This window comes from Bombyx mori, chromosome 9 (assembly GCF_030269925.1).
Source record: "Bombyx mori chromosome 9, ASM3026992v2".
Taxonomy (NCBI): Eukaryota; Metazoa; Arthropoda; class Insecta; order Lepidoptera; family Bombycidae; genus Bombyx; species Bombyx mori.
This window is the reverse complement of record NC_085115.1, coordinates 13,782,500-13,804,209: the sequence shown is the minus strand read 5'-3', so window position 1 is coordinate 13,804,209 and position 21,710 is coordinate 13,782,500. Positions and strand designations below refer to the sequence as shown.

The 21,710-nt window shown below is 36.9% G+C and overlaps 1 protein-coding gene across 3 annotated transcripts in view; it reads right to left on the bottom strand.

Annotated features, from left to right (window-relative positions):
- The window catches only part of LOC101736902 (tolloid-like protein 1), a 138,908-nt gene that overhangs the window by 99,478 nt on the left and 17,720 nt on the right, over positions 1 to 21,710 (bottom strand). The window contains exon 1 of one of the 3 annotated variants that reach the window (XM_012694771.4): positions 4,309 to 4,442. The exons of 1 other annotated variant lie outside the window; for it this stretch is intronic. The gene's annotated coding sequence lies outside the window, so the exon portion shown is untranslated. Of the gene's footprint in view, positions 1 to 4,308; positions 4,443 to 21,710 lie in introns of those variants that run through there. One more of the 3 variants, XM_038012762.2, reaches the window with a different exon arrangement.

Below are 21,710 nucleotides of genomic sequence, written 5' to 3'. Positions count from 1 at the left end.
GTTCAAGGGCGAAATTAGGGTTCAGGTCCCATTCAATTTCCGATGTACGGTAGGCAACGACTTCGCTCTGTCCCTGGCATTGCTGACGTCCATGACCGACGGTATCCACTCACAGATCAGATGGGACGTATGTACATCTGCCTAAAAGAGCAAAAAAAACTAAGACTTCCTGTAACTTGTCAATGTTTGGTATTTAAGGGCATTGGTAATTATAACTTGGAGGACTATGAGATTGGCTATATATTAACTATCCAAAAGAGGTGTTCCTTCATTATTTCTTATGTCAACTTTGTCATTAGTTTTTTCACCTCAACAGTCTTGCTTCACAAACCCTTGAAACAGATAAAATACTATGTCTTTACTGATGGTAGGACCACTTGTGAGTCCGCACGGGTAAGTACGAACACCCTGCCTATTTCTACCGTGAAGCAGTAATGCGTTTCGGTTTGAAGGGTGGGGCAGCCGTTGTAACTATACTGAGACCTTAGAACTTACATCTCAAGGTGGGTGGCGCATTTACGCTGTCTATGGGCTCCAGTAACCACTTAACATCAGGTGGGCTGTGAGCTCGTCCGCCCATCTAATCAATAAAAAAAATAATCATATCCTTCGTCAACAGATTCACACTTACCCAATTAAGTTCTGATTGAGTGGTTAAATCAAGAATATCTGCGTCCCCCGTAATTAATTGAACTCGCGATAAATTAATGCATGCTCACATCAGCGCGCGAGCAGAATATTTAATACGTGACAGTTAAATTTACGCTACACGTGAATTACTACGAATATTACTTGTCGCTGGGGCGTAGACTGAGAATATACAAATAACAATTTATCTTCGTAGATGCTGTGAGCTGTTAAGAATTGTTGTTTTTCTAATTGAAACATTTAAATTGGATTTTGGATAAAAGATTTTGGCATAATATCAATAAAGATGTAACCAATTTACTTTCTTAGAAATGGACATCGATTGTATCTGTACTTTTTTTTTCAGGAAGGAAGGATTACTGGTGGTCCTAACGCCTTCCCAATTTCACCAGGATTTGTGCAGCAAATGCTCAGCAAGAAGGGTTGGCATTTCCTAAGAGCTGCCCGAGTACTTTTTATTATTTTTTTATTTGTATTTTAGATGGCTGGATGTGCTCACAGCCAACCTGGTGTTAAGTGGTTACTCTAGCCCATAGACATCTACAACGTAAATAAGCGGGGTAGTGGTACCTATCCGTGCGGACTCACAAGAGGTCCTACCACCACTAATTACGCAAATTATAATTTTGCGGGTTTTGATTTTTATTACACGATGCTATTCCTTTACCGTGGAAGTCAATCGAGAACATTTCTTAAGAACGTATTTTATAAAAAAAAAATTGTATTTCACGTGATTCATTAAAAAAAAAATTGTACCAACTGCATACAAATTTAACTTTTACGCTTTCGAGAACGTTAAAAAACTCACACTAAGCACACCGGCTGATTCAAAAAGTTTTCGATCGCAATGAATATTAAATTATAAAAATCAAACAAGTAACATGTATAAAAATTTACGGTACTCCTTTTTTTTGTGTAGGAGTGTAATGTGTGCTCAAGTTTCCCATCCAAGTGGTCCTTGACGAAATATCGGACAATGTTTTTCCTTCTTCTTCATCGTTCCCTCACTGTGGATCGCGACCACATGGAACATTCATCCATAGTGTTGGGTCATGGGTGGCATAGATCGTACGATATAGACTACCACCAGCCACTTTCTTAACCGGATCTGACCATCTAGCCGGTGCTCTGCCCACGGCACGCTTGCCTTCTAAGCGATCCATAAATTATAAGTTTCTCTAATTCACGTCTCGAAGACCGCATGATTATCCTACCACTGACATTTTGAAATCATGTCTCAAAGTTAATGGCATCGACGTTGTTATACGAGATCCATATTAAGAACAAGCGAGAGAGCTTTTTTTGCCTAGAGGGAACCACCGGTCTTCCATCCTCCACTAGGGATGGGGGCGGGGCATGTCGGAGTCTAACTGACTAAAACCTCCTGTCGCTCAACCACCCGCGTCTGAATCTCGCATGAGTCAGAACTCATAAAAAGGCAAAGGGGGGAAAGTGACCACCACACAAGTGAGCGCCACGACTACCAGTCCTCTCGGTCGGCAGGCTATCCGAAGCCCGCCTAGATGACGCCGGTTAGAATAGGTTGTGCTACGGAATACCCCGCTGAGTTAGAACCGGCGCGGGTCGAGGATAGCCAGCCTTTCATCACCCGGATGCTCTTGCGTAAAACGCGTGCAAGGCAGCTTGCACCGATCGACATATGAGGGGGACCCGAAACACTTAGAGAGGGCTTGGGCGCGATCTGCCTCCCTGGCCCCCCTCGGCGGCGGCGAGCTTGTACGTCTCTCACGCACCCCGCACCCCGCCGTCTCCTTAAGCGAGAGAGCTAACAATAAACTAGCACCCTAAATTCCCAGCTTCTTTTTTTTTATAGAAAATTGCAAACGGAAACGCCACCACCGCATCCGTTACCACAGACTACGTTCATTAGCATATTATGAACAATTTTCGCATCTCCGGGTGTAAATTAATCACAATTAACTCTCGCTTCAGCCTTTAAAAGCTCGTGCTTGTTTAAAATTAAATTCGGGGACTTAAGCGGTTTGTTTGCACAAGTGTGCTTTTCGTTGAAGTTTTCAACCTTAAATATTGGTGTATGAACCGTTCATTGCTTTGATGAGTGAACGAGCTTGCGGTCCGTCTGGTGTATCGAAGATACTATTTGCCTATTTCTGCCGTGAAGCAGTAATGCGTTTCGGTTTGAAGGGTGGGGCAGCCGTTGTAACTATTCTGAGACCTTAGGACTTATATCTCAAGGTGGCGGCATTTACGTTGTAGATGTCTATGGGCTTCAGTAACCATTTAACACCAAGTGGGCTGTGAGCTCATTCGCCCACTTATTCAATAAAAAAAAATAAAAAATACTGAAGCCCATAGACGTTAATGCCGCCACTTTAAGAGATGAGGCCGAATCCTCAATCGTATTGCATAACTGTATTTTTTTTATTTTCCCTACCTAATTGCTGGTAGTCTAAGGGTTTATTTCAGCTACGCCCAGACCGGTAGGTGAGCTCACGGGCTCGACCTGAGAAAATTTGCTAACCTTGGCCCAAGCAAAAGCAGGTCTTCACTGAATCTAGTCACCACACAGTATTTATGTATGTATGTATGTATGCTTATACAAATGCAATAACACTATGCAAATGTCATGGGTCGATATAGATCTGTTAAAATTTACTGCTGGTAGGACATCTTGTGAGTCCACACAAGTAGGTATCACCACCCTGCTTATTCTTGACTTGAAGCAGCAATGCGTTTCGGTTTGGATGCGGGTGGGGCAGTAGTTGTACAGTAAAAAGTGTCACTTTAGAACCCATGACTCAAAGTGGGTGGCGGCATTTACGTTGTAGATGTCTATAGGCTCTGGTTGCCATTTAACTCCAGGTGGGGCGTGAGCTCGTCCATCCATCTAAGCCATGAAAAATAATACAAAGTAAAACCACAATACTATAGAGTATTGTAATAAAAATGTAATTATTTACGAACCTGGTCCGTAATTATAAAAAAAAAAATGCTTGGAATTGAATCGATATCTGTTAACCTCTTAACACCAGCCGGATTGCAAGCTCGATCCCACAATAATTAGATTTACCAAAAAAAAAGCTTCAAATAAGCCCCGTTGTTTTGTGGCGTATATTATAGTACTAATTGATAATATTAATTACGCAATAGGAAATTGCATCGAGTAATATCTCCTACGAAGATTTTATCTATTTATTTGGTTGATGTAAATGCCTTAAATTCGTCCATACTTATTTGTGATGACGAGTCGTTGCAAGATAATATATAAACCAATTCTTCGGTCAAATAATTGCTCTTAAATACAGATTATTTTATTTTATTCGGCTCAGTAGTATTTGCGTGATTCTTCAACGAACAAATACGAAACACAAAGAAATGATAAATAATACAACAACGTTTCTATTTAGTTACAAGCCCCGAACTGTTTATGAAATAAATAATAAAAATTGAAATAAATAAATAATTACTTTCATTTTAAGTTCAGTTTCAATTTATTTTCTAGTATAGAAAAATAATATTAAACTAAAAAAAATAATCGAATCAAGTAATTGAAGTATTATAATACAAGTCTAAAAAAAACTCATTAAATAGTCTTGATCACTAATCATAAAAAAAGTAACTAATAATTTTATAACTTAATAATATGTTATTCCCTATTAATAAACAAAGAAAACTCACCTAATTTTATATTTATTTGGAAGGCACCCCGATAAAAACAGTGATTTTTTATTAAAAACAACACGAATATGCAGTTTTGTGACGTATAAAAATAAGTGACACGGTCAGTTACGATGAGTTCCCTTGGAGCACTGAGCGAAAACGATTGCAATCAGGACTCTTGGGTATTGACGAGTAGAAAAGCGTTTCATTAAAAACATTTTAACCTTATTCTATTTAATTTTTGTCTACGATTTTTCTGAATCTGAATATTTTTGTATTTTACAATTTTCATGGTCACGGACGATTAAAGTGTTATTCATGGATATTTTTTAATGTTGTGCCAATATGTGAAAACTGTGAATTATACAAAACGTGTGAAAAAACATAGTGACAACAAAAACGCGATTTTAAACCATAAAAGGAATGATATTTGTTTAGTTTTATGATGTAACCTGAATTTTCATTTTTAGACGGGTTTTTAATTAAAATAAAATCCTTAAATAATAAAATAGCGAACAGATTTCAAACACAGACTGTTGTTAAAAAAAATATCAGAGTGACTTTTATCCATATATTTTTTTAAGATTAATTGATTGTATTATTTTACAACTTTCGCACCCTTCAAATTGTAACATATTATTATGTATATCTGCTTTTCCTTAGAAATAGGCAGAATGTTGGTACCCATCCGGGTCCACAATACTAGTGCTAGTTAAGTATGCATTTTATATTTTAGCGAGTTAAAAATTTTCTACTCGACGTTATTTTGTGGAGGTCATTTGTGAACACGTGTTGAGTTCGTATTTTCTTAGAACAACTTTTTTTCTACTGCTGTTGGATATGAACTTTTATTTGAAAGGATTCCCAATACCTATAGTCGCATCACTCAATATTCCAGACGTACTACTCGAATTCAGATGTTATAAATGCAAATTATTTATTTTTGAAAAACATTAGTATGCTAAAAGCCAAGATGGTTTCAAATAATCAGATGGGAGAAAAACCATCTTCAATTTTTATTATTGATAGCACTGAAGTCCCTCAATAGCTCTAGAACAGAAAAAAAACATGATACTATTTGTCTAACTATTAATCCGAAGATACAAATATGTATACGATGTTGCCTTCTTCGGTATATTATTACTACTGCTTCGTGATCTCATAGTATCTAATAACACCCACACTTTATTTTTCTGCCACTTAGATTTCGATCTCATATCTCTATGCGGTGGTATTATAGTGACTATTGGTTCTAGCAATCATATCACACCAGGTGAGCGGTGATCTTCTTCAGAGTCAGTCTCTTCATTGCTGAAGGTCGTGTCTAGTTTGAAATATTGACCACTCGATGCACCATGCTTCCCCACGTCTTCCTGTCTTTGGCGGTCTTTCTAGCCTCTGCTATTGGCAGGCCGGTGAGCGTCTTTACCAGATCAGACCAGCGGGTATTTGAGCGTCTGTGTGATCTTCTCCCGTCAACCTGATTAACGACCATCACCTTCTCTAAGTTATCAGGGTCTCTACGAGCGACATGACTGAAGTAGGTACGTGAGAATATGTTGGAAGTAGATAGCGGACAGTGAGCGGTGATACATCATGCCAAACTATGCTATCAAAATCACCCACTGCGTTTCTCGCCTGTGGTAGATTCAGAGTCTGTGGTAGATTCTGCGACCCACTGCTCTTGCTAGAGCTAGTATTAGCAAATTCTCTCAGGTTGAGCCCACCTAGCCGTCCGAGCGTGGCTGGAATAGCCTCTTAGGTTACCAGCGAATAGGTGGGGAAAAAAGCTATCAAAATAATAAAAGTACTAATTAAAACTCAAGATTTTACGGTTAGACTTTTACAAGGGTTGTCACACATAAGAAAATATTCAACAAAAACCCAAATCGCGCTAATGACAATTATAATTTAATTTACATATTCACATGCTCAGTAAAACAAGATTCAGACAGTTGATTTCTTATTCCCTATATGTTGAAGAGTTAAAACGCGTTGAAACTGGAATCCACAAATCTAGTAAGTACAAGACTAATAAAGATTATTGATAATAATCAAAGCACATGGAAAAGGTAAAAAAACAAAAAAAGAACAAGCTCGTGTATTTTATTTCGTGTTACTAAACTTGTGCTTAAAGTATGAACCTGCCAACTATGTCATCATTATCTTTTGAATAACCACTAATAAAAGAATAAATTCGATCATCATCATCGAATACAGTTTCAATTAGAGAAGTGTATTTTTTTTCTCAAGACATTGTACTCCTGTTCCCAAATGACTAATTTATTTCTCAAGACATCTTACTCCTGTTCTCAAATGACCGAAAAACCTTCATAATTGATCGTCTCGTCGTCCCATAAACATTCAAATCTCTTTTACAAAAGTCTTTGTTCGGTTCACCTCGCTTTATTGGGTAATCACATGGGCGTGCGAAATAAGGTAACAACCGAGATCTCAAATTACAGAATCATCATGACGTTAAATGTCCGTCCACCGGTCCCCTAATAACCGAAATTCGACGCGCCGTTTTCGTACATCTACAGTTTTATGTAATCTAAAAGGTCTGATTTTTGTTTAGCCTTTTTTTAATTGCATATATGGATGGAGCAGCTTACAGCCCGCCTGGTGTTAAGTGGTTACTGGAACCCATAGACATCTACAGCGTAAATGCCACCACCCACCTTGAGATATAAGTTCTAAGGTCTCAGTATAGTGCAACGGCTGCCTCACCCTTCAAACCGAAACGCATTACTGCTTCACGGAAATAGACAGGGTGGTGGTACCTACCCGTGCGGACTCACAAGAGCGAATTTTATTTTCAGAATACCTGTGATAATATACGTATTATAAAATTGATATACAATTGCTAATCAAATGATAATACTCTGTGTCTTTTTTCACAGCGTAAACAAATATACAAACCAAAAATATTGAATTAAAACTTATATAAAAACCTATGCCATCAATTTAGAGCATCGTTGTTTCTGATGGTTCGAAGATTCAATAATTTTAAGATAGTACTTTTTTTACAAAGAAGTTGGTTATTATGAGTATTCAGATAAGAAGAGAACTAAAATTAAATAGGAACTAACTTTCAGCTAACGCCTCTAAAGTAGTGACAGATGACGTAATGAATGAATTTATTGATTACGTCAGAAACAATCTATTTATCGTGTGACCTCACTACCATTGGGATTAGCTTGTTCCTGTCTTTATTCCACACCAATTTGTCTAAATAACAATTGTTAAGTGCTAATATAAAACTAAACATAAAAAATTGTCATTTGAAAACCATTACATTTTGTAGACTACAAAAAATAAATCTATTAAAGAAACGTGCACTTTCTATAATTTCATTCCTCCTACAAAAAATGTCATGTGCATTTAAAAAAAAAAACGGTTGTCTGTAAAGTCGGTTTACTGACGATAGTTGAACGTGACAACGTCATAAGAAAATACTGATGGAATGGTTTCATTTATCAATTATCGCAATTAACGTTGCTATAAACAATTGACACCACATTCACTTTCCACTGAACTTCATTCTTGACGAAAACATGTACGCCTCAGAGCGAGCTAACGCCGCATGAGTCATGTTTTTTCGTGCGTGCAGCCGGCTCCATCGAATTATAAGACGTTGTCACCTCAAAAAACTTCACAGTTACAATTTTTGCTACTGCATTTCGTTAAGCTTTGCAATAACAATTTTTAGTACTGCATTTCATCTTGCATAATAAAATTATATATTTAATTGAAAAATATCAAAATTTCGTATTTAACTAGAAATGTTTTTGCCACAAAAAAAAAGGTATTAAGAATCGCGTTATTGCGTGAAACACTTTTCTACACGACAGTACCCGGAGCGGCCTTATTCGAGCGTCCATCAAACACACAGAACAACACATTTATCATGTTAAAGTTTATCTTGTTCTCAAATTGTAAACAAACTTAATTGACGCTAGGAAGAGATACATCTAATTATATTGGCTTGGTAACAAACATTAATTAATTAATATAATGTAATATTGTAGATAGTTCGGCTAGACTTTGTTACTGAAGCTTTACTTTAAATCTTTTTAGGCAGCGGCTTGGCTCTGCTCCTGGCATTGCTGAAGTCCATGGGCGACGGTAACCACTCACCATCAGGTGGGTCGTATGCTCGTCTGCCTACAAGGGCAATAAAAAAAAAAACAATAAATGTTTGATTCGTCCAACAACGTCGTCTTTTACAAACACAAATCTTCCAGTATTTCCAACCCTTATTAGCAAATCTAACCGTTAGGTACATGGACGACAACCTAGAAGATGGTCGTAAAACGATAACCCAAGTTACTTTACCATACGAATGTAAATTGCGTAGACCCTAGATTTCTTAAAGATAGACCAGCCTACTAACTCCTTTATCCGCAATGTACAAGGAAACCTTACAGACCCTTTTAGTAGAAGAAAGGTGAAATACAGTAAAATTTAAAACACACTTTTACTTCTTAGTTTCATTAATAAAATACTAAAAATAAAATCCGAGCAAAATGAAATCAATTGTGATGGTCATAATGGTATTGTGAAAACTTGTGGGCTATTTTTTTGTTTGCTGATTAATATGCCTATATCATAAGTAATTCCTATCTTACTTCTGGTAGGTAATTTCCGTGAATGTAATTGTATGAAAATGACTTATTACTTTTTGTCCACGACTTCGCTTGCGTGAATTACAGTTTATATCGCGTAGGCTGAAACCCATGATCAACAGGAGCATACATTTTTTTCTAGAATGCGTAATGTTTAAATACTGATTTTTTTACAAATCGGTTTAGTGTTTTGAACTTGGAAGCATAACAATTTTTATTTAGTTTATAGAATAATATTAATTATTTTAATATGTAACTTTTAACACCTACTGAAGGCAAATTCTAAAAATATTTTAAAACTATAAGTCCAACAAGTAACAATTACAAGTAAGTAATTAAGACAAGTAAGTCCATTGAATAGTTCGGACGGTGTGCGCGAACAAATAAAAAGACAGAAAACAGCTATTAAATCGGTCAATTTTGATCCATCTCTCTTTTATAGTTCACTTTCTATATATTTTTATTGCCTTTCTTCATGTAAAGACACCGGATTCTGCTGTTTTACTACGATATATATATTTATATTGATGATCTTATACACTACTAGCTGTATCCGCCCGCTTCGCTAGGCATTTAAAATTAACATTATTATTTCTCACCCCCACAAAGATTTTCATCATTAACGCCCCCGCAACTGGTGTAGGGAGTCCAACACTCAATAAATATTAGCCTATCCATTAAGTAGATGTATTTTCTACATGGATACCAAGTTTCAAGTCAATCAGATGCATGGTTCAGTAGTTATAACGGAACATCCGTAACAAAAACCACTGTATATTTTTTGTAGATTACTGTAGATTTATATATTAGTATACTTATAGATAATTATAATAATAAATGTTATGTTTGATGAAATAAATTAAATTGATTTAACGGTAGGCAGCGGCATGGCTCCGTCCCTGGCATTGCTGAAGTCCATGGACGACGGTAACCTTTCACCATCAGGTGCGCCGTATACTCGTCTGCCTATAAGGGCAAAAAAAAAAATTTTTTTTTAGAAGTATTTCGTCTTTGGGCCAATTGGACTAATGAAATGAAATTGAAGAATGACGAGACAGCCGAAGATTTTCATCATTCAATAATTCGGAGAGCACAGATCCACCCAACCAACTGTCATCTGTCAATCAATATACTGGCAGCGCCAAAAATAAACTCGGAGATTACACGAAGCTTCTCTGACATTTGATTCGAAGGGAACAAATAAATTGAAAGACGGATCAAAACTTTCTGTTGAAACGTCTCGGGATTTTTTTTTAATTTTTTTTTATTGCTTAGTTGGGTGGACGAGCTCGCATCCCACCTGGTGTTAAGTGGTTACTGGAGCCCGTAGACATCCACAACGTAAATGCGGCACCCACCTTGAGATATAAGTTCTGAGGTCTCAAGTATAGTTATAACCGCTGCCCCGCCCTTCAAACCGAAACGCATTACTGCTTCACGGCAGAAATAGGCAGGGTGGTAGCACCCACCCGCGCGGACTCTCAAGAGGTCCTACCACCAGTAAATATGGCCTATATCTGGTTTGTGATCTTTTTAACATGCTTTCATTAGGTAGGTGCAGATGTATGTTTGTTTGTATGTAACCCAAATTTTGAACGACAGTTTTAGAGGTATAATAACTGTAACTGTAAAAATATTTCAGTCAAATATCAAGAATCTACGAAGAAATGCCTTTGGTATATTTTGATATACTATATCGAGGGGTGACAGGCTATTTGGCTTAAGCGACATTTCTCTTAATACGCCACATTTATCTTTGTAATTTAAGGTCCGTTTTATTTGGTATTAGTATCCACAATTCGATGTTTTAAATTGAGTTTAATTCACTTAAAACGTTAAATTTAATTCAATTAAGTTTATCCGGTAGGTACTTTCACACACACTGCACTAGGTCCATAAACATCGCAATTTTTTTTCGCGGCTTGAGTTGCATTTTTACCTTTTTTCTAGTCAAATTTTAAAATGTACGAATTTATTCATTAGATTCACTCATCTTGACAGTACGAAAAATAAACAAAAATCACACATTTTTCCCCAACCCATTAGGTATGTAGGTATGTTTAAAATCCCCATCTCCGTCCCAGATACTTACGTCACAATAAATAACGAATTTCGCAGGAACAGTGATAAGTGCTTGTAAAATTCAATATTAATACTGAATAATAGGCGACCCGTGTCATTCGAGATCGGAAATGATAGGGCCCGAATTATATGAGCGTTTCGTGACGATTTTTTTTTTAAATCACATGATTTTTTTTCGTCAAATAAGACCGGTTTCGCTCCTCTTGAGGTTCAGAGGAGAGAGAGAGAGAGAGAAAGAGAGAGAGAGAACAAACTATATTACACACTAAAATACAATTAACATTAGAAGACAGTAAACAACAGTAAACAAGCAGATACGTTAGTACAATAGGCGGTATTATCGCTAAAAGCGATTTCCTCCACACAACCGTTTAATTAACAGAAATTCTAAAAAAGCAGGTATGTTGCGGTGTACTATTAATCATACCTACATTATTGAAGAACATACATACATACAATATATTATATAATTAAGTACCGCTATATATGAAAATCACTATGTGATTTATATTAGAAGATTAGTTGTCAACGCATGCCACCGCGTGTTTTTCGGGCTAAAAATCTAATATTCTCGACTGGACATAGTTTAGTTATATGTCATCACATAAAACTGAGCTATGTAAAATTTAAGCGGCATATCGTTGATCTGATAATTTTATTCTTAAAGGGCCGAAAAGTTCTCTAGTGGCGATCGCGTAATGAAAAACTTGACTTGAGAAGGCCTCCCACCATTTTTTTTTATTCTACCTATGCTTGACCTATGCTACCTAGCCTTGAGAGGCTATTTCAGCTTCACCTTAACGTGTAGGTGAGCTTACGGGGCTCAAGCCGGAGTGTTGCTAGCACTGGCCATAGCAAGAACAGTACTTCGCAGAATCTACCAACGGATCGGAAACGCGACCCACTGAGAAGAACGGGAGAGAAACTCAGTGGGCTGTTTCTACCAGGCAGACCGATGACCTATTGAAGTTCGCGGCTAAATTTTCTTGGTATTTTTATTCATTCATTCATTCTTTCATTTTTCTTGGTATTTCTGAAGTAAAACGAAATTAATATCGCATAGTGCGTTATATTTATATACGCGTTATTTATATGCGTTATATTATACATCGCAACGAATCTTGTTTTAAATTTCAATTCAAAATGGCCGCTGGACTAAAACCGATTCACACTTCAACCTCTATTAGAATAAAGCGTAGGTCTCCCACAAATTGGACCGACGACCTATTGAGGATCGCGGGGTTACGCTGGATGCAAGCAACGCAGGAACAATCGTTGTGGCGAGACTTAGGAGAGACCTATGTTCAGGCCCATGTCTTATGTGGAAGTCTCTGCACTCATAGATAGATAAATAAACAGTTATATTTCCACAACTACTTCTTACGCCTTAAAGTGTAGGACAACATTATCAAAACTATTTTTGAAGTTTAATCTTGCGTTCTTTTTTACTGTCATCATAATAATATTGTTTTCGAAGTGTCGGATATTTTACGGTTTTTGTGTTCATGACAACGGATTAAAGATAATCATAATAGAAAATGTGTAATTAAACCGTAAAAGCAATTCCCGTTATGTCTGCGACTAGTGAAAACCGAATAGAATAAATATAATGTGGGACTCTTTTTTTTTTTTTTTCCTACCTGTGCTGAGAGCCTTGAGAGGCTATTTCAGCGTAACCCTAACGTTTGTAGGTGAGCTCACGGGGCTCAAACCTGACGACGATGCTAACACGAACCCTAGCAAGAGTCGTGCTTCGCAGAATCTACCACCGGATCGGAAACGCGTCCCACTGAGAAGATCCGGCGAGAAACTCAGTGGGCTGTGTCTGGGAGTTAATTTACTCGTCGAGCCCTTCGTCGCAAGCGACGGGTTCGACGAGAACGGTGACCGGTGCTTGAAGTACCTAGAAGCACCGTTAGTGGATCGGGAGGATCCGAGATGACGTGATGTGGGACAACTGTTTATATCTACTAATGGCCGCCCAGTAGTCGAAATTCGACTATTATAATAATTAATTGAAATTATAAGTTTCACATTATTATGGTTCTATTGTCAAAGACTATTTATTATACTACTAATCACAGATTTCGCCAAGACTAGACCAGGTACACTATACGAGTAGACAAAATTAAATAATAGTAAAGACAAAAAATATTTAATCTATTCTCAATTTGACCACAGACTACCCGTAATACAAAAAGCTTGATAATAAACACAGAGTTATTTTTATGTGTTGTATCAAATATATGGTAGTGTGTGTAATGTTTTTTTATATTATTTAATGTATTTGTTTTTTCTCATTTTTCGTAAAAAGGGGTGCAAAGTTTTTGCGACACGTATTAATATATAGATTCAATCTGTTATGCTTACCTACTTAAGGTTAAATGATAATCTATAGTTGAAAACATTCAGCGCTTTGACCTCTTAGTAATTAAATACCTCACCGATTTGTCGAAGTCGTCGTGGCCTAAAGGATAAGACGTCCGGTGCATTCGTATGTAGCGATGCACCGGTGTTCGAATCCCGCAGGCGGGTACCAATTTTTCTAATGAAATACGTACTTCACAAATGTTCACTTCCACGGTGAAGGAATAACATCGTGTAATAAAAATCAAACCCGCAAAATTATAATTTGCGTAATCACTGGTGGTAGGATCTCTTGTGAGTCCGCACGGGTAGGTACCACCACCCCGCCTATTTCTGCCGTGAAGCAGTAATGCGTTTCGGTTTGAAGGGTGGGGTAGCCGTTGTAACTATACTGAGACCTTAGAACTTATATCTCAAGGTGGGTGGCGCATTTACATTGTAGATGCCTATGGGCTCTAGTAAGCACTTAACACCTGGTGGGCTGTGAGCTCGTCCACCAACCTAAGCAATAAAAAAAAAGGTTAAAGAAAAAAAACATCTCGAACATTTACAAACGCTTTACACATAAAAGTATCTAATAAAAAAAAAATACATTCTTATAAACGGCGGTGCCCTATGACGGAAGTTGTTCGGGAACTCGTAAAACCGTCCCGAAGAACGCGTCGACGCTAAGGGCAAGGATAATTGAAGTGACGAACGTTAATTGCGTTATTAATCAACACGTAATTCTTATAAACGTGAGAATATTTCATTATGTTCATCGTCTGTGATGTTTTGGGCCAGAGCTCAACAACTGACATCAAAACAGATTACATATGGTAGGCAGCGACTTGGCTCTGCCCCTGGCATTGCTGAAGTCCATGGGCGACGGTAACCACTCACCATCAGGTGGGCCGTATGCTCGTCTGCCTAAGAGCAATAAAAAAAACATATTTGTTTCTATTCGTCCGTAGTAACTGTGTACTCACTTATGTACCTCCCTGGGTTCTAATGGGCTATTTGATAGACCAATTATAAAAACTAGTGGTCCCCCAGTAGTTGAAATTCGACTATAATGAATTGAAATTATAAGTTTGGACATTATTATGGTTTTATTATCAACTAGCGGCCCGCTCCGGCTCCGCTCGGGTCTTTAACGAAATTTCCAACGATACTTGACGTAGTTTTATTTTTTTAAATAAAAGAACACTTATTGCGGCATAACTATAATAGTTAGAAATATGCTGTGGCGACACTTTTTGTAAATAATAATGTGTTCTACAAAGTCGTAGTACATTCTATTCTATCATCAATAGTTTTCGCAGGGCACGCGAAAGAATATTTTATGTAATTTTTTTCACCTTGGTTTACATTATTGGGGTTTTAGTAAGGATCCTTATTTTTTTTTCAAAAAAGATTATAGCCCATGTCACTCGGGCATAGTGTAGCTTCTAAACAGTGAAATAATTATTCAAATCGGTTCAGTAGTTTCGGAGCCTATTCAATACAAACAAACAAACAAATCTTTCCTCTTTATAATATTAGTATAGAAGTATAGAAGACTATACCTACTTCTATGATCACAGATTTCGCCAAGACTACACTTTAGACAAATATTAATAAAGACAACCAATATTTAATCTATTCTCAATTTGACCACAGACTATAAGCAATAACAAAAGCTTGACAATAAACAAATAGTTTTGATTGATTGATTTTTTTTTTGAGATGGAATCCAGTATTAGTGTTTGTAAATATCGGGTAAATTAAAATGAAAATCGTGATGAGAATCTGTTAATTAAAGTGTTCATAATGAAGACAGACGCTAACGTTTTAAACAAGGTTACGGCTTACCTCGTGTTAAATACTTACCGGAGCCCATAGGCATCAGCAACGTAATGACACCTTGAGACATGAGTTGTGAATATAAGTTCTATAGTACAACGGTTGCCACTATTCAAACCGGAACGCATTACTGCTTCGCGGCATAAACAGGGAGGGGGCTGGTACCTGGTGGTGGTGGTATCCATGGAGGTCACAAAACGCTCTACCACCATAATAAATTGTAATTATCACCTATTTTAATTAATTAATATTTTTGGTCATAGTACAAAATACTCTTCATTGCACACAACAACAAAATAAAAACTTTGTCTTTATCTATTAAGTAAACATTTTCATTACTTCGAGCCCCTTTATAAAAGTCTTCTAAATTTTTCTCCGATCAATTTTTAAATTATGCCAAACTGCTCAATAAGATTAAAAGAGATTTTAGCTCCGCCACGAGTGGGCGATGTGGATCGCCTAAGAAGAAACCCGATTGAAAAAATCAACAAATACGTTTTTAATTAAAACTTTTGAGATTTCTGATATTCACGAAGAGAAAATTAACTATAACGTAATAGAAATAAAGGTCCTGTGATCAGGACAGTGATTGTGAAGAGAATAAAATTGGGTTTTTGCTTTTATAGACAATAAAAATACTCTGAAGAAATACAAACCACCACACACCACACACACACACGAGTACAAGACGTCCTACCCCCAGTAATCTACGTCTTGTACTGGTGGTAGAATGTCTTGCGAGTCCACACACCAACATCCTGCCTATTTCTGCCGTGAAACAGTAATGCGTGGGTGTAAATATCGTTCGATGATTGCGTTGCATACATAAAAAACATAAACTAACAGAATCTTGATAAAAAAATAAATGCTTAAAGTCCGATTTCGTAATTGTCACAGCGTAATATTATTTGGACAGGAGTACTAGAAAATGTGCAGGGACAAGAATATGATTCCGATGTGTCTCGTGTCTCAAGAGCTAACGTCTCAAAGAATACTTTTTTAGAAATCTATTCCAATGCGGAAAAAAGCCAATTCATCTTTCCTATCATTTATATGTACCTACTGCCTTAATCTATATTTCATGGATTTCGAACCTTACTAAGTACAAAATAAAACAGACAATTGTGTTAACAATGATTCAATAGTACATAATTTTAAGTCACAAGAATTTCTTTACAAAATCTCTTAATTCTAAGTCCTCAGAAGGTGCATTCATGTTAATTTCCATTACGCTTGTTTCATTGTTCGTCTCGGGATTGATGACGTCACAGCAGTGACGTAATCACTGCAATATAACAAAACTAGCCTCGTTTCCGGCAGACGTTCTATGTTCTATCGTTGGAAAATACTTAGCGAAAATCTTAACTGCGTCGTTTGTTTGAAATAAACAAAAGGACTTAGGTAATGTAAATCGAAATATGACATCATCTGTCGTAGATTGATAACAGATATTCCTTTGTTTAATTTATAAATAGATATCACATCAATATTTAATTCGGATGTTTTCACACACCTTTGTATAAAAATGAACTATTTTCCGCCTCCTTTCCGTAATTTAATCAAGGTGTTTCAAGCTCGTTTAGGTCGGAATCCCGTGACTTAATTTATTAGATGCTCCAAGTAAACGTATAAACCATGCCATTGTTTGATTCTAGGGGAATGCTTTTTTAGTTATATTGGTAGATAGTCTGAGGGAATTTATATTATTTTTTATTTTATTTTATTTATTTATTATTTTCAGTGTCATACAATAATTAAATGCCATATATTTAGCAACATATAAGTTTAAGGGCATCCGCTAAAAGATGTCGCTAGTTTCCATACAAAAAAAATTATCTTAAAGTATCGCAGTCCTGATGGTTTACACTAGCGTTAATTATTACTGACCCTTTTTTTAGTCCGAAAAGAAAAGTAGATGTCAGAGAACATTTTAAAAAGAAATATGACGGTAGTCGGTACGATATTCAAATGTCGACGAATACTACCGCAAATAGTCCGGGACCACGTAAACTTCAAAGTTTCTGAAACTTCGAAAATGATAAGCGCTTAAAACCAAAGGAAATACAAATGATAAGCGCTTAAAACCAAAAGAAAATACCTAATAATGAAACAAAAAACTTGAATGTACCTATATCATTAGTACGCGAACGATACGTCAGCAGAACTCCGAATGGAGATGTGAAACGTATTTTTTTTCGCTCAATTAAGAACGAAGATCAAACTGAACGATATCTTCGGATATTCAAGTGTTAGCAGATGCAATGTGAGGCCTTCTCTATTCTATTACTGTTAACTAGTAGATATTTTTACTGAGCACAAAAAAAGTTCTACTAAATATTTAAGTAAGTGCTTTTTTACCATTTTAGAAAAAAAACAATGAAAAGTACCTACATATTATCTCCTTTTCTGTACTCCTAAGAATGTGTATGAAAAAACAATTTTGTAAATAGAAAGATTATATTTTTTAAAACGACGCTGCTCAAAAACTCCTCCGTGAACATAATAATAATAAGCCTTTTTATTTCTTGTTTTACAAGCTTAGGTGGATTATAATACTTGTATTACATTAAACAACAAATACGACTTTTGTAATCAATATAGCTTAAAGGCCTCCTCCAAAAACTTACGTATTAAGAATCCCAACCTACATATTCCAGATGAAATTCCAATGTAGCAAAATATAAAAGTGTTGTGTTCCTCTATTTTGTTACCCTGTTGTCTAACTTCCAAAAGCCCCATGTTATTATTGTTAATTTTATTTAAACATTCTTCTAGTTGCAATACTCGTAGTCGGTCGTATGATGATAGGGTTCTAACATTGTATGTTATAATTTTTAATTCGCGACTTTGCTTTGTGAGATTTTTCGAAGTTTTTAAGGTTGGGCTTGAGTTTTGTAACTTTGGAGGGTGAACCTTCGTGAACATCTTAGCTGCATATTTACTGATTACGTTGATTCTTGTTTATTTCTAAAGATTTGATTGATTCTTTCATTTAATTCGATCCAGATCAATCATCTAGTGGTCTTGCAGCATCGATGATGAAGATACGACACGTGCGGCCATAAACGCCCATCCATCGACCCCGTTTGCACTCCGAACTCAGGCATCATTTTATTGACGTACGTATGACGGCAGATCTGATTAGGGCCTGTTGTTAATTTAACCGAAAAACTGCCTTGCTGCATTACCTGTCATCATTTTCAAGCTTGAGGATGTCAACGATAACATTCCTTTGAGATACAGACTTAATAACCACAGTCACGTCCGACAAATAATGTAGATATGAATTATCGTTTCTTACAGTATAAATAACAGTAGTAACTTTTTTTTTATTGCTTGTATAGGTGGACGAGCTCGCAGCCCGCCTGGTGTTAAGTGGTACTGGAGCCCATAGACATCTGCAACGTAAATGCGCCATCCACCTTGAGATATGAGTTCTAAGGTCTCAGTATAGTACAGTATTAGTAACTGTGTTAAAGGTTTAGTATTTTCTTCGGTTTTAGTTATTCGTAAACAAAATTAAAGCTACTTATACGATTTAATCTCGCCTTGTATATACTACTATGTACATAATATATACTATATATAGTAACATAACACATTAAACACTTTACAGTGCTCGTGATTGCAGATCACCGAGGCTAAACCGTAAAAGTAGCTTTAATTATGTGTTGGTGAATACTTTTTCTGGCCATTAACTAGAAAGAACATATGTGTGAGGGGAGTGAGCGAAGAAATAGCATATGATAAAGGAGTGTGGAAGGAGAAAACATATGGCACCGACCCCAGATAGCTGAGAGAAGGGCAGGATAATAATAATGATGATATAACCAGAAAGAAGGTCTGGCCGCTTGACATAGCCCGGCCTGATACCCATAGACCGGGTATCCGGATTACTATCATAAAAAAAGAACCGGCTATTTAACGCCGTCTTATCCCAGTTACTGTTTCAGTGCTGCCCTCACCACCATATTCTCCAAGTTAACTCCACAGCCCCTAATTTTAGTGAGTTTATTTTTTTATTCCTTAGATGGGTGGACGAGCCCACAGCCCACCTGGTGTTAAGTGGTTACTGAAGCCCATAGACATCTACAATGTAAATGCGCCACCCACCTTGAGATATGAGATCTAAGGTCTCAGTATAGTTACAACGGCTGCCCTACCCTTCAAACCGAAACGCATTACTGCTTCACGGCAGAAATAGGCAGGGTGGTGGTACCTACCCGCGCGGACTCACAAGAGGTCCTACCACCAGTAAAAATGTTAGCACCGTTAGTTACTACTTACCAACTATTTCTACCGCAAAGCGTTCATTCAGGTCTATTTGATAGTCAGAGCTGTTCCCAATCACAGACCCGACTCCGTAATGACTTCCCTCCACGGTATTTTCTTGAGTGTTAGGACGTACTTCTTTTGAGCCGAGTTTGAAAACAATTCTCGGCTATATGCAACGGTTTTGGTTGTTTTTGCTTATTTCCGCCAACGACACTGACCATAAAAAGTACCTTGTCCTTTTTTTTTGCGTAGATGGGTGGATAACGTTACAGCCCACCTAGTGTTAAGTGGTTACGAGAGTCCATAGACATTATTTTTTTTTGGTACAATTTTTCCTTGTTAGGAAAGACAAGGGGATCTAAGCCCATACAACCTTGTCTGCTCTATATATTCTCTGAAGTCCATAGACAAGTATTACGTGATTACCGCCACCCACCTTGAGATATGAGTTCTAAAGTCTCAGTATAGTTCAACGGCTGTCCCACCCTTCAAACCGAAACGTATTACTTCACGGCTGAAGTAAGCCGGGCGGTGGTACCTACCCGTGCGGACTCATAAGACATCCTACCACCAGTAAAAGAAATAACGAAAAGCGTAGAAACTTCAATCGATCAGTGTAGGTAGGTAGTGTAGGTAGGAAAAAGGAACATAAAGGAAAATGATTACTGAGCAATTGGGATACAAATTTAAGAAGTGCAAGAACGCCCGGCTGGTCTTAATACAAAAACTCGATATCGCCATATTCTAATGTACCTATGTACATATGTACCTATATATTGTTAAAAACAATAAATGCACAGTAAAATCTAACAAATATTGTTTTACATTTTTAAAGTCGTAGCGAATCTTTTGTTTTAGACCGTACCTAAGCGGCAGTGTGACGTAATCGATGCGAGGTGCAAACTTAGCTTGGTCGAGCTGTAACTAATCTTTATGGACTTATAGGACGCATCATGTCTGTATTTGAAAATAAAAACAAAAAATACAAACATTTTCATATCACGTTGAACAGCTAAAGGCGTTGGATTTTCCTCGAAGAAAGTTTATTTGTAAAGAACATTATAAAGTAACAAGAATAGAACTTCGGAACGCGACTCGAACGATTGTCTACAAAGTTTAGGATCTTGGGCTGTACAAAACACGGCTGGTCCATCTAAACCAGTGGTTCCCAAACTTATTTTGTCTACTGCCCACTTTAAGAATAAATTCTTTTTTAGCGCCCCCAATTTTTTCTACCTACTTAAAAACCACTATAGCGAGAGCTCAGTCGTGTCTAAGAATCCTTCTAGATGAAATTAAAAATCGGCTCCCAAGCCTCTACACAAGACCCCCATTTTTTTCTGGGTCTCTTACCGCCCCCCATTAGGTCTGCAGCGCCCACAAGGGGGCGTTATCGCCCACTTTGGGAAAGACTGATCTAAACTATTTACGTATATACGTAAAGATAAAGTTATTTAGTTTTAAAAAGATTTTTCTTACACAAGTTCATTCACCTCTCATTGAATGAAGAGAATAATTTAAATTTACATAATTGAAATAATATTGTTTAAAATAATAATTTACGTGGAGATATTTAAGGGTTTTAAATGTTGTTTTCGTATTTATATTCCAGAAAACGCAATTATTTTATTGTCTGGAGTATATGATATAATTATTACCATTTTATTATTATTAAACTAAATTAATATTAAAACATTGCAACGTTCTATACTAAATTATCGTAATAAACCCCTCAAAAGCAGCTCAATAGTTCCGTTACAATTCCTAAATTGTTTGTTATCGATATTATTTATCGATATGCTGTTGTATCGATATAAATTAATGGTCTGTCAAATGCAGGCGGGTTCGCGGTTCGCGTGTAACGATACCTAAATACATATAATGTGGTCATGCCTTTAGAATGCTATTCACGAATTATTAATTTTGGGTTAACCTCTAAAAGGATTACTGAGTGAAATTAAATTAATGTGGGATATTAGAATTTTTTTTGGGCTTGGGAAAGACGATCTCACTCTTGCTAGGGCTAGTGTTAACAAGCGCTAGCTAGTAATAGGTTACAGCCCCGTGAGCTCACCTAGTCGCCTTTTTTTTCCTAGTTAGCTGAGAGCCTTGAGAGGCTATTTCAGCGTAACCTTAACTAGTAGGTGAGCTTACGGGGCTCAAACCTGATGACGTTGCTAACACTGACCCTAGCAAGAACCGTGCTTCGCAGAATCTACCACCGGATCGGAAACGCGACCCACT